The sequence below is a fragment of the Microtus pennsylvanicus genome, chromosome 2, assembly GCF_037038515.1.
Source record: "Microtus pennsylvanicus isolate mMicPen1 chromosome 2, mMicPen1.hap1, whole genome shotgun sequence".
NCBI lineage: Eukaryota > Metazoa > Chordata > Mammalia > Rodentia > Cricetidae > Microtus > Microtus pennsylvanicus.
In genome coordinates this window covers 420,004-437,221 of record NC_134580.1, presented here as the reverse complement: position 1 = coordinate 437,221, position 17,218 = coordinate 420,004, and the positions used below count along the sequence as shown (strand labels likewise).

Below are 17,218 nucleotides of genomic sequence, written 5' to 3'. Positions count from 1 at the left end.
CTTCCTGAGCTCTGGCGGGCAGATTTTTAACTATTTTTTTTATTTTAACTTGTAAATCATAAAATTAGGAGAATTTCTGAATCCTCTCCTCTGTTCTATAGACTGTGTGAGGTTAAATTTGCTCTCTAAACTTACTTTTGCTCCTCCTTGCCTTTTAATTACAGGTGGGTTAGATTAACTGGCTACCGTGAGCACGTGGCACCTCAATCTCTGCAGCAACTTGGTGATTCTTAGGCCAAAAGTCATTTTTCCTTCACCTTTTCTACCCATTTAGCAAGCAATAAAAGTTACAATTCTGGGTCTATCATGCTTGCAGATTCTCAATAACTCTGCCATTGTTCTGCTCCACTTTAACTTAGTTACCAAAATATATAACTGAATAATTTTTCCTTATCCCACATCTAACTTATTTACAAATTTTTACTCCTGATTTAAATTTTGTCCCGCTTTTCTACATTTCTTTCTCTATTTTACATCTCTAGTTCTGAGCGCTCACTACTCACACATCCACCGATTTCTTCTCTCGTGGGTTTCTCAAGTCTGGTCACGTCTTCCTTGCTTTTTGGGGAGCGCCGATTAGCCTCACGTTCTCCTCCATCCATTCTCCAGTTTCTCTTGGGGTTCAGCAGACAGCATACACTGTCTCTCATGTTGTCTCTTCTCTGGGGTCATGGAGTAAGGCATTCAGCACTGTATTCCTTTTTCTTACTTCTTCCTCTGGCATTCGTCTCAGGGTTCAGTGGTCAGCTCCAGTTGTCTTTAATCTTGGGGTTCAGTGGTCAGCCCCATGTTGTTGGGCACCAATTATGTAGGGGCCTGTGAGGATCAAACATAAATTCTCTGATTCCCTAACCCGGCTGGACCGGAGTCGCGAGGAAAAGAACCGACACAGCTTACACCGTCATCATGGAAAAGGCCAGATAGCCCCCGTTTATTGTCCAAACATTTTATATACCCACACCAAATTGAGTGGGGAGGGGGAAAAACACATTACGCCATCACCTAGGCAACCAGGTGCCTGGGCTCAAGTCATGTCTGCAGCTAACAGTCAGGTAGGCCCTGAATTAGCATCTCTATAAGACACCTTCCAAATTACAAAAGAAAGGAAGCACCAAACGTCTGAACTCTTAAGTCATTGGCTTCAGTCAAACATTTCTTCTCAGGTAATCCACATTTTAACAAAAGAAGCTCCTGCAGGCATCCTGGCTTTTGTTAGGGGCAGAGACAGCTTGTCTGCAAAGCTACGTGATCAGCTCAGACAGGGCTAATGGCTTTTGTGCCATATCGAAATATGGGCACACACTGAAAGAACCTGTAAACTTCCTACTACTGGGGCTCATTATTGCCACACAGAGTCCATCAATAGCTAGGACCACCTAGCTGGGATTTAAGACAATAGCAGTTACCACAATTCCATAATGGTAGTTAGTGTTACCTCTTCAGAGGAAGGTGGGATAAGAACTGGAGGTAGAAATCAACTATACAATTTAGGGAAGAAGAAAAACAACTCTCATGGCTCTTTATTGGCTACCTATTTGCTCACAATCTACTTCCCACTGGTGTTCTTGATTGTTAGGCTTGCCCAGAATCCCTCAATAGCTAGAATTGCCCAGCTGAGCCTCAAGACAGTAGCAGTTGCCCAACTAGATGAGCAGAAATCAAATGACTAAGCCAACACATCCCTTCCCAGCTCTGCCATTCCACCCTAGGGGAACACAGGGTTCTAGTCTGGAATATTGGCATTTTAGGAGAAACTCTTCCAGTCTCTGAGAGCACTTCCTATTCTTTTCCAAAATATGGTGTTACTTGTATGTGTTCCATTACAGAGTAATTACCAGTGTAATAAACCCTTTCCCTTATAGCTCAGATATTCTGAAGCCAAACCTAGGTCACATGCAAACAGCAACCCTTGCTAAAGCAAAATTCATGATTTTTCTCATTTCTGGAAAGTTTAGAGGCAAGAAAGTGGTAACATAAATGATGTAATTAAAATCCACAAAAATTAATCTAAATAGGTGAAACAGGTTTATGGTCATGTGCTTCAAAGTATAGTGATTTATAGAGGACATCAAGGATTAGTAACACATTTTATCTCTGGCTGTACATCTTAAATATGTAAAATAACAGTTCTTTTAGGCAGGGAAACAACATTTCATCCAGTTCTATTTTTGTAATAAGAATAGTGCAACTACTGAAATTTGGTTTCATAAATTTGGTTCTTTATTCTGATTCTTGATTCCTTAATCTGTGGATGCAAGAAATGGTCAGTCAGAACATTTAGCAATCATCTGAGATTGTTTGACTCACTACCTATTTCTTATGTGAGCTATGGTCTAAGAAGGAAAGTTTTCATGCTCCTTCTTGCCAAGACCTCTCTGTGCTGGGACTATACATGATTTACAGTTTGTAAGGGAACACAATTCTTACATGAGTCCCTCTGGAGATAAGGTGGCCAAATAACTCTGATTTTATTTATTTATTTATTTATTTATTTATTTATTTATTTATTATGTATACAATATTCTGTCTGTGTGTATGCCTACAGGCCAGAGGGCACCAAACCCCATTACAGATGTTTGTGAGCCACCATGTGGTTGCTGAAAATTGAACTCAAGACCTTTGGAAGAGCAGACAATGCTCTTAACCGCTGAGCCATCTCTTCAGCCCCATAACTCTGATTTTCTAAAAGATCCTACTCTATACACTGAGTTGCAAGACAGCCAGAGATTCATAATTAGGCTATTACTTAAGATAAAAAAATACAAAAGAAAAAAGAACAAATTATTTAAAAAAAAGTAATAAACATGATATTTTTTGGTGACACTAATTTGGAACGGTGATGAAAATATAAGGTGATTAATTTATCCTTGGGGTCCTAACAAGTTTAGATAGATGACAAGGGATATACAAAACTAAGTTAATATAACTAAGTCATATAATGAAAGCATTTCGATGTCTGAAACCCTCCTGTCTCTCCTGTAAGGTGGTCAGATAAGGAGTAAATGTTTAAGTAAACATGGTCTCACCTGAAGGATTCAGTCTTTTTCCACAGTGAAATTCCCAGGGAAACTCAAATTTCATAGTGTCTATTAGTTCAATAGTTGTTAGCCAAAGGGAGAAATTTAAATGTATCTTAGAATATCCTTATTCTTGCCAGGCAGACAAGTACTGGGGATTGATGGGATGGAGACTAAAGAGCTTTACATTCCTGTGGAGACTGCAAAATAGGGGCTGTAGGATACTGTCACTGACAGTTACACGAGGAGCCAAAAAAGTAAACATGGAAGACCTGGAGGAGGCTGAACCACCATAGTAGAATGGATACAGGGCACAGATGGTGCCAACCCACTTAAGTGCACCCTATGCACTGCTCTTTGGCATTTGATCCTAGGGCTTTGCAAACAATTCTTTCAACCACAGCTCCATGTAAGTATCTGATTAACTTAGCCTTACAGTTACTTCAGTTCAAGTCTCAGGATCTCCACACAACCTGGATGTCATATGGTCACCATCATTCAAAACTCCTAACTAGAGATTTTGTAGTCACCAGGGAAGCACAATATGATTCCATTCAGATAAAGTCAGACTACATGCCTGCAAGTTCCTTTTCTCTCCTTCAGAGGAAGTAAAACCTCAACCTGGGGTCCATCTGACATGTGAGCTTATGGGTTCCAATAGATGTCTATTAACCATATTGGAGACAAACTCATTATTTTGACTTAGGTTAAATGGTCAACCATCTTTTAAAGTATTTTATTGTCAGTTTCCATCCTGATTATCTTTGTACTTTACCCCCATTTTATGGAGTTTTTGTGCCCCTAACCATAACCTCCAAAAGTAGCTTGCTGTCATACAGAGAGAACCAAGAGGTGAGTGACCAGCCACCAGTTATGAAACCACACTTTCAAGGCCTTTCATAATGAGGCAAAAACCTGGACCTCTAACCTGACTGCCTCAATTTCTCTAGCCAGTCAAAAGGAGAGATTTCATTTAAGGTTTGCAGCTAAAGCTGAGTCAGGAAGCCTCTTTTTTTTTCAAATATTTATTTATTTATTATGTATACAATATTCTGTCTGTGTATATGCCTGCAGGCCACAAGAGGGCACCAGACCCCATTACAGATGGTAGTGAGCCACCATGTGGTTGCTAGGAATTGAACTCAATACCTTTGGAAGAGCAGGCAATGCTCTTAACCTCTGAGCCATCTCTCCAGCCCCAGGAAGCCTCTCTTAAATGAGAGTGCTTGCCTCTAGCAAGCAGAGCCTACCTGAGAAAGTGCTGCTATCAGCTGTGCTTAACTCTATTCTTTTCTATCTAGAATACTTCCCAAGCTCTCTAAGGCTTTAAAGTGGATTTGGTCAGCCCCACATTGGCACATCATTCTGTTGACTGAGGTTTGTGTCCTACCAGGTCCCACATCTACTTAGTTCCAAGTAAACACATAGAGACCTACATTAATTATAAACTGATTGGCCTAGTAGTTCAGGATTCTTATTAACTCTTATAACTTATATTAGCCCATAAGACTTGTCTGTGTTAGCCATGTGGCTTGCTGTGTCTGGCTTCCTCTGTGTCTGTATGAAGACTGCAAACTGAAACTTCCCTCTTCTCAGAATTCTTGTTGTTTCACCTCTACTTCCTGCCTGGTTGCCCCGCCTATACTTCCTGCCTGGTTACTGGTCAAACAGCATTTATTTAAAATACAAGTGACAGGATACAGACCATTGTCCCATGGCACAAACCACTAAACACTAATTGATAATTATTTCTGGATAACTTACTGTTTAGCACATGATACCACTCAACTTATCCTTTTCCTTGGAAATTGACATCTTTCCTTCTAAAAAATGAGGAGTACAAGGATTCTAAGATGCTGGAAAAATGGGAGGCCCTTACATCTTTCTTGCTACAGGCTAATTCACACATATAGTCCTCGTGTAAATCTTCAAGGACCAATTCCAGGAGACCACAACATTCTGTTGCTGATATAACTGCAGCAGCATGAGGAGCTGGACATGCTCTATACCTCTAATCCTGCACACAAGGAGCTGGACATGCTGCATGCCTCTAATCCTGAACACAAAGAGCTGGACATGCTGCATGGCCCTAATCCTGCACATAAAGAGCTGGACATGCTGCACGCCCCTAATCCTGCACATAAAGAGCTGGACATGCTGCATTCCTCTAATCCTAGCACTTGGGAAGACAGTGGAGCCCAAGCTCAAGCTTGGCCTGTTCTATACGGCAAGTTCCAGACCGTATAAGACATCAGCAAACACCAGCAAAGATAGTCAACATGTAAACTCAAAGAAGGCAAGATGGTGAGCTGTAGGAAGCACCACCTACCTGCTTTCCATTCAGGGTACACAGCCTCTTGACCACGCCTGAATCAAGTTTAATGGTTTATTGAGAAGGATCCGCATGGCCTTCCTCGGCTTCACTCCACTTTGAATCAGTCACTAACTTGGGTTTGATGAAGTCCTTGCTTTCTTTCATTTCACTCTTCACAGAGGCTATGACCAAGGCTCAGGTTGTACCTCCCTTGATGTTCACAGACCAGTTTGGATTAACATTTTTGGTGTAATCAACTTTACGAAATGGTTCATTGGAGGCACACACGTAACTCTCTCCTAAAAAGCAAATAACAATTTTATTAGCACAATATCAGATCTCTGAGCATTGGCCATAGTAAGCCTGGATGCATTATGTCTAAACAATGGCTTCTGGAAACCTGTAACTCCTAAACTTGTGGTCACAGAAAGGGGGTGCAGTATAATACCCCTTTCCTTTAACATTCCCCCACCTCCCTTTCTTCCAAAGTACCTAGGTTGGTTTTCAGAAAATTACACATATAATGTGAAAAGCACTAGGCCCAGAAATGAAGAGTGAGACCTGGGTTTACCCAAATGACTCACCTTTGATAAGTCATTACTCCACACTTTGATTCTCAGGATCATTAGCTGCAGAATTAAATAAATCAAGTAACTAAATTACAAAGTACTTCATGATTCCAAATGCAAACTAATTTATTCTTCATAAAAGCTCATCCTAGCCAGCCATGGTGATATGGTAGAATCCTGTAATCCTAGCTACTCTGAAGGCTAAAGTGGAAAGATCTGAGTTCAAGGCCAGCTTGAACTCAGCCTGAACTGTTACTACAAAGGGAGAGGGATTGTACTGGGTATTAGGTAGCTCAAGCTTGCAGTCCTAGGAGCAGAGGTTAAGGTAGAAAGATTGGCACCAAGTTTAAGGATACTCTAGGCTATGCAAGGAGTTTAAGGCCCATCTAGGCTACACAGTGAGACCCTGTCTCAGAAATAAACATAAATAGTTCATTCTGGTTGAAATAATTGAAAAAAAATATATTCATAAAAATAAAAATCCTTCTAATTTTATTCAAACAGCAATCACTACATCCTTACACGGTGGACTTATCATATTCAGTTGTAGTATCATCCATTCAACTACTGAAGCACTGTGAAGTGAAAGGCTTGGCTCCTCAAAGCAGCATACTGCTGGCACTGTTTTCTCTAGAGGAATATAAATTTAAAACAAAACTAAAACTTCAAGTGGACAACTTTTTCTATATCTTCTTAAATGGGAGCAGATATTAAGCTAAAATTATACAGTCATTTCTCACAAAGCTTAATCAGGCTTTTGTTTAATTAAGAAGGACACAGAGGCTATACTGCTTGCCTATCATTTATCGATATCTAAATTTTTTACATTCCAAAATTTCTAAAATTCCTACTGAAAAGATGGTACTTTTCCAAGAAATATATAACTTAATCAATTATTTTGGTACTGACTTTTTGACACAGAAGGTTACATGCTAAGATTTTCTCTGAGATATAATCACAAAGAACACATTATTTCATATACTTAGTACAAATAGATTCATTCTTGATATAGTAATTATATCAGATGAGTCATAAATGTTTTAACCAAAGTAATAAAAAAGAAATCCTGAGGATAAGTTAATAATGTCAAAATATACTATTGTCAAAATGTCCTCCAGGACCTGATTAGTAGAGAACCTCAGAGATGCCCAAAGGCTCCTGCACAAGTGACAGATCAGGGATGTGGAAAGGAATTCTGAGGACATGCCATGTCTTCTGTGTAGACAAATTGTTAGGGTTCTGCCTGGGAGACACAGGGAACCAATCCTAAACTATAATACCACTCCTACAGCAGCACCCTGAAGTCTTCCCCAACCATCACCACCCAAGTTGTCATCCCCATAGAACCATTTGATAGTATGGTCATAAGAAAATTTTACAGAATTTCAAAAAGTGATAAAATTAATAAAGCCATGCAATGCACATGTATGTATTAGTGAGAAAAATATGATGGTGCTATCATTGAATTTTACAGAAAAAGAACAAGTCATATCAAAAAAATTCTTGCCATTTTTATTTTTGATGAAAACTTAATGAATGTTCTGACTCAAAATGTGTAATAGAAGACTATATAAAAATAACCTTAGCAAGAGAAGATAGTTGTTTCTTAGGACAGGGATATATTAAGTAAGTGGTAAAGTCTTCTTAAAAATAAAAAAAACAAGGTAAAAAGAAAGTGAGCAGATTTTCTATGTCCATCTCCTTTGATCAACCAGACCTTGCACAGCTGACAAACCACCCAGGACACACACTTTTCAACTCATGTCTTAATTTCCTTCTCTGCATGGGCTTGGAAGAACAGAAACAAGCAGGAGAGTAAGCCCTTCATGTGATTGTGCAGTTAGAGGTGGTTAACTCCTTCCCTGTCCCCCCTTTCCCTTCATAATGTTCCTACTAGAAACATGTAGACCAGTTCTATAATTTGGAAAGTTCTGAGTCAAGGTGTACACAGAATAGAGCTTCACACTTCCATGGTGTGCATGTGCACATACAGTTTTCTGCACACTGAGCTTACAAGCTATTGGTTTCTCATCATTCTCTAGTTTTAGGTGATCTTGTTCCTTCAGCAGATCCAAGCCTCACCCTGGTCCAGCTAAAACAGTCACTGGTAGACAGGTTATGAAAGCATACGTAAGGTTTTTACTTTCCCTAGTTGCTTTGAAAACAAACCCTGGTTATAATCTAGGACAAAGCCCAACTTTCCTAATGCTGTGACCCTTTAATAGAGTTCCTCATGCTGTGTTGACTCCCAACCATAAAATTATTTTCATTGCTACTTCATAACTGATTTTGCTAGTGTTATGAGTCATAAGTAAATTATTTGTGTTTTCCAGTGGTCTTAGACACTTAGACAACCCCTGCAAAAGAGTTGTCCAACTTTCAAAGGAATCACAACCCACTAGTTGAGAACTGCTGACCTAGACACTTCTTCCAACACCTTCGTCTTTCTAAAAATCTGTTCTTCCTGGGGCCCTCAGTTGCTTATGGGATGAGTGTGAGTATCTCCTCCTCCTCCTAAAATAGAAGATTTGAAGTTTTCCACTATTGAGAATGATGCTGGCTGTGGGAGAGCTACATATGATTTACCAAGTAGGAAATTCATACACCAGCAGTATTAGACTACTTGTGTGTAAGTCAATATCGTTCTCACATTTGCTATAATTTAATTATTTAGGTCACTAACTAATTTATAAATAATCCTGACATTCAAGTCAAATTCTGTGACATGAAATCTGGAGCCCATGGTTTTACTTCATTCTTGTAGAAGGAGCAAGCAGACAACCTTATGAGGAAAACAAAACCTGATTAAGCCTGAAACACAGGCTCTTCACTTCTGGAGAAAATGACAGATATATTGATAGACATGCATTCATCACACTTAAACAAGGGAATGCAGAAGAAAACATGGAAAGGCACTTAATGCTTAATACTGGTAAATCTTAGGAATTTCAATGCTTTCCTAATTTCAAAATCTAAGGAAAATTTTCCCAAAAAGAATGCAACCGAGGAAAACTACATTCAGTTATATGTGCTCTTAGTGAAGCCTAACGTGGGTGAGCTTCTGAGTGCATTGTAGTCAAAAGTGCTTATTTCCATCAGAAGATGAGTACCCCACATAGCTGCAAGAAAAATACAGAGTAGGAAAAAGTAAGACTGTTTTATTAGTTTACTATGTCAAACGATTTAATTGGGTTTTCTAACCAAACTGTGCACTGGCTGAAGTAAAAATTATGGGAATCATCAAGGTAACACAAAATCCCCTGCTCCAGCTGGGGTACTATGTGCACTGTACCTCTGTGTCAGGCCCAAGGAGCTTCCCTGTCACTTCCATCTGCGGTGGACACAAAATAAGGTGGGTGACCTCTATGACCACATTTTCAACACATCTGAAAGCTAAGCACAGTTCTCTCCTGAAGATACATCCAACTGTTGGGGTTTGTGATGCTTTCCACCAGGAAAAGTGCAGAGATGCTACTGTGGACGCAGATATGAAGAAAGGTATGTCTACATATTGAGGTTTCCACATATAGATATAGGAGTGGGAGCATGATTAATAAAAACTCAGAGACAGGTATTAGGGTTCAACCTGAAGACCAGAAAAGCAAAGTAGTCAGTCACTGGCTCTGACCTTAACCTCAGTCCGAAAATGGTGATTCTGCCTCCAGGAAGTCTCAGAATGAGACTGTGACTGAGAGCTGTCTCCTCCCATTTTATAATCATCTCTAATTCTGGGATTAAGGGCATGCACCACTACTGTTTGGTTTCTATGGTAAACTAGTGTGGCTACTGGGATTAAAGGTGTATGCCATTGTAACTACAGGGATTTAAGGTGTATGTCATTGTAACTACTGGGATTAAAGTATGTATCATTTGCTGCATTGTCAGTAAGACTGGTCAGTGTGGCTGTTTTACTTTTCCAAGCTTCAAGCAAGCTTTATTTTTAAAAATACAAAGAAAATGACACTACAGAAGTTTGTCTTAAGACCTAAGAAATTAGCTAAATGTGAAAACAGAAATTCTACTAATGAGACCAAAAATAGTTCTCATGCACTAGTGTAAACTAACAGATCTATGGCCTGCCTTCAGTTCCCCACACCTGGTCAAGGGTAAGATATCCTTAGAGTTCACAATGGGAATTTTAATTTTGTGTTGGTTTTTATGATAAAATGTATGCATCACCCCACTGTGAAATACATCTAAATAACTACTTCTAAATGAAGCACGGCCACACAAACTCCTGCCCAAAGCTCTAACTCTTTAGGTGCAAGGTATGTAACTTGGACAGGAATTAGTTGGGAAAATAAGATAATAACTAATTTAAAGATATGCTCACAGCAAGTTACGGGCAGAGAATATACACTTACTAGGAATAGAAGTCAGTTAGCTATATAGCTGGCTCAGTGCATGGCATTCTGAAGGGCATTGCATCAATTCTGCACACCAACATAGCATTAAGCACTGAAGGGAACCATGAATAGCAGTTAAGTTAGCACAAACAGTACCTGCAGCTTTATCCTGCTAACTTACATTTTCTCAGGTCGTGAAGGTTGGCCAGTTCTTTCACAGCCACTGTGCTTGGATGGCATTGCAGTATGGAACCTTTGCATATCATCTTTATATTTATAAATATCTTTAAATTGCAATGCAGTTAGCAATCTCTATCATTTGTATGCTAGATTTTTATGTAGATTGTTTTACCACTATTGGTGGTGTTGCGCTAGAGCAGTGGATCTCCACCTTCTTAAAGCTGTGACCCTTTAATGTAGTTCCTTACGCTGTGGTGACCCCAAACCATATTTCACTGTGTACTGTTATTTTGTTTGTGTTTTAACAAACAAAGCTTGTCTGAAGATCATAGTGCAAAGCTAAACCACTAGAACCCAGGGAGTGGGGGCTCACACCTTTAATCCCAGCACTAGGGAGGTAGATAGGACTAGCCAGGACTATAAAGAGGGAGGAGTCAAGAGCACTGCAGTCTGAAGGTTTAGTGGAGACAGATACAGTCTAGAGATGCAGTCTGAGGACAGGATTGCCCCTCGGTTTGTGCACTGGTAGAAGTAAAAACTCTCTAGTGGCTGGCACTCTGCTTCTCTGATCTTCAGCATTAACACCCAGTATCTGACTCTCAGTTTTTATTATTAATAAGAATTAGAATTCATGCTACATCATTGCTACTTCATAACTGCAATTTTGCTACTGTTATGAATTGTAAAGAAAATATCTGATATGCAGGATATCTGATATGTGTCCCCTGTGAAAGGGTCATTCAGCCCCAGGAGGTAATGACCCATGGGCTTAGAACCACGAGCTGGAATCTTGTAAAGCAGCCCTCTACCACTGAGCTACACCCACCTGCTGCACTTATTCTTATTTTCTTTCTTTCTTTTTTTTCTTTTTTTTTTCTTTTTTTTGCCTGTCCTGGAACTTGCTCTGTAGACCATGTTGGCCTCAAACTCACAGAGATCCACCTGCCTCTGCCTCCCAAGTGCTTGGATTAAAGGCATGCACTACCACTACCAGGCTTCTATTCTTATTTCCAGGGGCACAAACATTCAGGTTTTGTAACATCAGGGGATTATGAGGAACAACTTCTATTGTTCCACACAGTAGTAGAATGACTACAGTTAACAAAAATTTAGTGAAATGTTTCCAAGTCAATAGCAGAGAGGATTTTGAAAGTTTCTAGCACAAACAAAAAAAGTTGAGGTGATAGATACACCAGTTACTGTGACATGATCATTAACACTGTGTACATGCATTGAGATAGCTCACAATACCCCATAGCTATAACTCCTATGTAGCAAATAAAATCAAATATAGCCAAGAGTGGTCATATATATCTCAAACCCAGCATTTGGGAGGCAGAAGAAGGTGTATCTTAGTTCCAGGTCAGCCAGAACTACAACAATGAGACTCTTGTCCAAATAAATAAACTGCAACTACAAGGCTAGTGGAAGGGTTTCAAACTGAAAGACGGTTGACATCTGCAAACAAACTGGGGCACAATGAGTGTAGCATCCCATTAACAGGCTCATCCAAGCAGTGGTTCCCCAGCCTCTGGGGTCCTTCAATTCTCCTCTCCTGCATCCTTAATCTTCCATGGATCTAACAGCACAGTTTATCCCTAAGTTTAGGCAAGCAATACCGACTGTGACTTAGATTCAGCACTCACACAAGTAACAAAAGTTCAGAAAACAAGTGTTCGTCCAAAAATGAAAGACAGACAGACAGGCCTTCCAAGAATGAGAAGACTTGAGGGAAATGGGTCATATCTGAAGGACAGATAAACAATAAGCAGGGCAGGCCTGAGATGTAACTCTGATGTCAAAGTGCCTGGGCACCTGGAAGAGGAGAAGGGAGTTAGGGGCTGGGGGAAGGAAGAGGAGGAAAAGGGGAAGAAGGAGAAAGAGGAGGAGGAAGAGGAAGACATAGCCATATGAATCTCCACATGGTCTATTCAGAGTCAAAAAAATAAAGTAGGCAAGGCATGGTGGTGTATGCCTTTAATCGCAGCACTTGGAGGTGGCAGTGGGTGTCAGGCATAATTTTGCTGGAAGATTCTGAAGACCATGACACAAGTATCTCTAGGAGCCAGGCTACTAAGTATTTAAGTGCACTATAAGATTCATGTGTAACTTCTCAGCTACTGACTTTGATCACTAAACTAAGGAGACACATATCCACTGAGCCACTTTTCAGGTTGTTTCAATCACACGGGCTTAATGAACATGCATAGATCCAGCAATGCATTTTTAAGACTTTCTTCAGGTGAGGCAAAATACCGTTAAGAGATGAAGATGATGAGCAAGGAAATGGGGGAGCAGACTCTCGCTGACTGAGAAACAATTTTATCATTTCAAAATTAATCTTAAATTTGTAAAAGATATTTTAAGGAAGAAAGAGCTCAATGAACTAAATTGCTCTAAATGTATATTCTGATATGCATATGAAAGTAATGTGGTCCTCTCAATAATGTTTTCTTCATTTTACTGGCACACCTACAGATTTCTTACTCTCTTCTTTTAGTCTTTAAAACCAAATCTCACTTCTAAGACAAAGTGTGAGGTAGTCCCTTCTACTGCTAAATTATATAGAAGACAATTTTAATTATGTTGTCCTGTAGACAGAGCAAGGGAACCATTTGCTAAAAGTAATGGAGAAACTCAGGCACTAATTTCTAATAGGCCTCTGCTGTAACTTCCCTTGACCCTAGTTATCCTCTTCAGGGAGAAGGCAGGTGAGATTCATCTTGATTCACCCTGCTGTCGACCAAATGTGGAAAATTCTTTAAGCACAGCTACTTTTCCATTTTGTCGACACACTGAAATCATCTGAGTAACTTTCAAAACTTTAAACGCTCAAGTCACACCCCAACCATGCACATCATAATATCTAACGGGTGGGTGGGGACAGTCACCTATACTTTTCAAAGTGTCCAATATGGTCCAAGATGAAGCCAAGATTGATACCTGCTATGCTGGATCGCCCCTCTTGATTTCGAGTGATTTTTGCCGTAAGTGAAATCAGAAAAGCCAACCTGGAGCAAGTCAGAACCACAGCCATGCACAGAAGGTACAGTGGGATCCCAAACAGGGGGATGGTACAGGTGCTACGCTGAGCTTCACCAAGGGTTACCCCGCGCCTCACTGGAGGACCATGCTTTCAAACAGCTTGCCCTTCCAGCAAAAATAAGTTGGCTAATTTTAAAGGTACCATTGTCTGTATTTGTCTCTACTCATTAGAATTTTCTCCAAAAAAAAAAAAAATCTCTTGAGAAGGACAGAGAATGTGTGCACCCGGGCCCAACACAACCTACAGAGTAGCTCTAATCCCCCTGGCTGCCTAGAAAGCACCTGCCCCGCTCTAGGCGGGGAAGTACTCAGCCCACAGTCACTGCACCTTCCAAGCATTGCCTGCACCTGCCAAGCCTTGCCCACCCCTCCTACCTTCCAGCAGCTCATCCAAGCTGGTGACCTTCCGACTGCAGTCTATGGTGTAGATTGTGCGGACGCACTGAGGCAGGTTCACATTGTCAGAAAACGAGAGGGTCAGCTCTGTGAGAAGTGAATCAAAGGTACTGAAGTAATCATTGGAGATGGCAAAGACCAGGCCATTGAAGTAGCAGTCCCCATTCCAGTAGAAGCATGCCTTCTTGGCCTTCTTCTCAAAGCTTAAGGCCTGCAAAGTCCGCGTGCGGTAGAAGCTGCAGTGTGCACTGTGCTCCAGGCTGGAGGATGAGCCCACTGCCCTTGGGGCCAGAGATGCTGCTGCCCCCTGAGGAGCTGGGAGCCCCTCTCCGTGACCCTGGCAGCGGCCTTTTGTCCCGTTCTTCAAAATGCTACAGCGCAATGCTCCTGGTGCTGGCCATCAAGGTTGCTCAGAGAAAGCTCTCCACAAATAAATAAATTAATGAAGGAACGTCCCCACAGCCCCAGCTGCAGTGCGCCGTGATCTGGGCACTTTGGCCTTAAAGCATTGGGACACCTGGCCCGAGCACGGGGGCCATGCTTGCAGGTGGGCCCGCTCAGCCAGCTAAAAGCGGTGGCGGCTTTTCCGTCACCGCCGCCAGCTGGGGAGCCCCAAGCCCCCTAAGTGCCTCCTTTGCCGGGCCATGCCTCACACATAGCGCGCGGGCAGTAGGCCAGAAACCACTAAGTTGAAAGGCCCAAGGCTTACCCTGGTTCGTGTCCAGCTCGCTATCCGGCGCGCTAAATGGAGGAAGCGGAGGGGATGGGATGGACTGCAAGCGTGGGCGAGGCGCCTCGGGGCTGTGTCGCGCGGCCTGGGGTCCCGGGTTCCCGTCGCCACCTCACCCGCTGCCGGGACCGGTCCATGTCCAATGAGCAGCAAAGCTGACAGGGATCCTCACGCTGAGCTGGGCCCCTGAGGGAAGAGCGCAGCCTCCTCCCACGGGCGCACGCTTGCGGGCATTCGAGCTCGCGGCCGCCTGGCAGAGCCTGGATCCGGGAGGACTCCTTCTACCACTCTTGGGATACCACAAACGGCAAGGAGAGGGAGGTGGTGAGGAAGAGGGCGGTGCGGCTTGAGGAGCAGGGGGACCTTTCATGGGGGCCCCACCCTCCAGGCAGCAGGAGCTGCGTGCTCCCGGGCGTGGAGGCGTGCTCAGCAGCTGTGGGGGAGGGGGGGCTAGCATAACCAGGAACATTGCCAGAGCTCTTTTTATGACTATGCAGTAAGATTGATGCGAAAACAAAAAGACTCAAAAGAGGAAGGGAAGAAAAAACTAATCTCAATTATGAACATGAATGCAAAAATACTCTATCCCATCCTAGCTTGCCACCAAGGAATCCTATCCATCTGGAGTGTGTTGATGTCCATCACCACAGTCTACTCCAGGGTGGAATAGATATAAGTGACTCCAGAGCTAAGGAAACTAAGAGAAGACAGACCAAGAAAAAACCACAAGCACAGAGGTAGCCGCAGCAAAGACCATACCAAGCAGGCAAGACTCTCCTAACAGGATTGGTACAAATGTGCATGCATTTATGTAAGAATACCTCCAACAATTTGAAAGACAACATGATAGTATGAGAAGCCAGGGAATTTACAACAGGAGAATTTGAACACCCTAATCCAGAGATAGTACAAGAAATAGATTTTAAACATAAAATTATAAAAAATTATAAAATTTATAAAATTATAAAAAATATAGATCATACCACAGAAACCTGTACTCCACAAAATTGTGAAACATAAATGAAATGAACAATTTTCTGGCTAGTCACCATTTACCTAAAATAAAATAAGGCTTAGATGAGCAATTTAAATAGGCATATACTCTTCTTTTTTTTAAATTTATTTATTTATTATGTATACAATATTCTGTCTGTATGCCTGAAGGCCAGAAGAGGGCGCCAGACCTCTTTACAAATGGTTGTGAGCCACCATGTGGTTGCTGGGAATTGAACTCAGGACCTTTGGAAGAGCAGGAAATGCTCTTAACCACTGAGCCATCTCTCCAGCCCCCTAGGCATATACTCTTAAAGGAAATCGAAGCTCTCATCAAAAGCTAAACAAATACTCCAGGGCCAAATGGTTTTAATGAAGAATTCCATCAGAACTTCCTGTACTCCTCCAAATGTTGCAAAAAATATAACCAGAAGGAACATTGCCAGAACTCGTTTTATGAGTATGAAGTAAGATTGATGCGAAATCACACAAAGAATCAACGGAGGAAAAGAATTAAAAACTAATCTCAGTAATGAACATGAACGACAAAATACTCAATAAAACGATGGCAAACCAGATCCAGGAATAAATGCAGTAACACAATCCATGATATAAATAAACTTAAAAAAAATACATGAGGCTCTCAGCATAGCCCATTAATCATGCATGGGATATTGGCACTGAAAATTAAGAAACAGCATAATCAGTATGTATAGATTATACACATTACAATTTCAAACATCAGTAATCTTTTGGAAAATTGTTGAGCATATTTGGAAAAATACTTCAATACAAATGGGTCAATTGGGGCCCATATGGTTAACTTTGTAACAATTGTTCTGCAATATCACAACTTGTGATTTGCTTAGTGTTACCAGGATGAATCAAGCCAATGATAAAAAGTTAACAGGAGGCCATTTTCTGGCATTGATTGCCTTCCACACAGCCCATAATGCAATACAGATAGCTGCCTTAAAACCTGTTCAGCTCTTTAAGGGCACATTTCTTGGAACAGCAGTATCTGGTTCTACTTGTAAAATTACCTTATTCAGTAATACTAATGTTACTACCTATGTGCTACTTACTTACATATGTATTTTAACCTGGAAGAGTCAATTTCACTACTGGAATTAGTAGTAAAGATTTTCTATGATATTCATGTATTAATCCCTCTGTTAAATTTAATCCTCATCACTTATGACACTACAGCAACATACACATATTTGGCTGCCTGTAAACCTAGGTCATTCTTGGGCTCTAAGTTCTCTAGATCATCATGTAGAATTCCTAAATAAGATATTGAAAAGAACAAATTGCATGTTAGATTTAGTAATAGCTGTAATTCCTAACCTTATCGCTGTTGCTGCTAATGATTCTGTGACTGGTATTGCTTTACATACATCCCTGCAAACAAAGCATTTTGTAGGGCAACAGTATAAAGTTTATCAAGAACTGGACTCAACAAGCTCAAATACATGCTCTACCTCAGACAGAGATTGATGGACTTAAGCAAACTGTGGGATGGTTGGGAAAGAAATATTTATCTGTGCAAGAACTTATTACTTTGCCTTGTAATTGGAATTCAATAACTATTGGCATTACTGATAAAGCTCATAATGAGTTTTAAC

At 41.1% G+C, this 17,218-nt stretch overlaps 1 pseudogene; it reads right to left on the bottom strand.

Annotated features, from left to right (window-relative positions):
• Positions 1 to 470: 470 nt before the first annotated feature.
• Positions 471 to 17,218, bottom strand: part of LOC142845237 (serine/threonine-protein kinase DCLK2-like) — an 86,077-nt pseudogene continuing 69,329 nt past the window's right edge.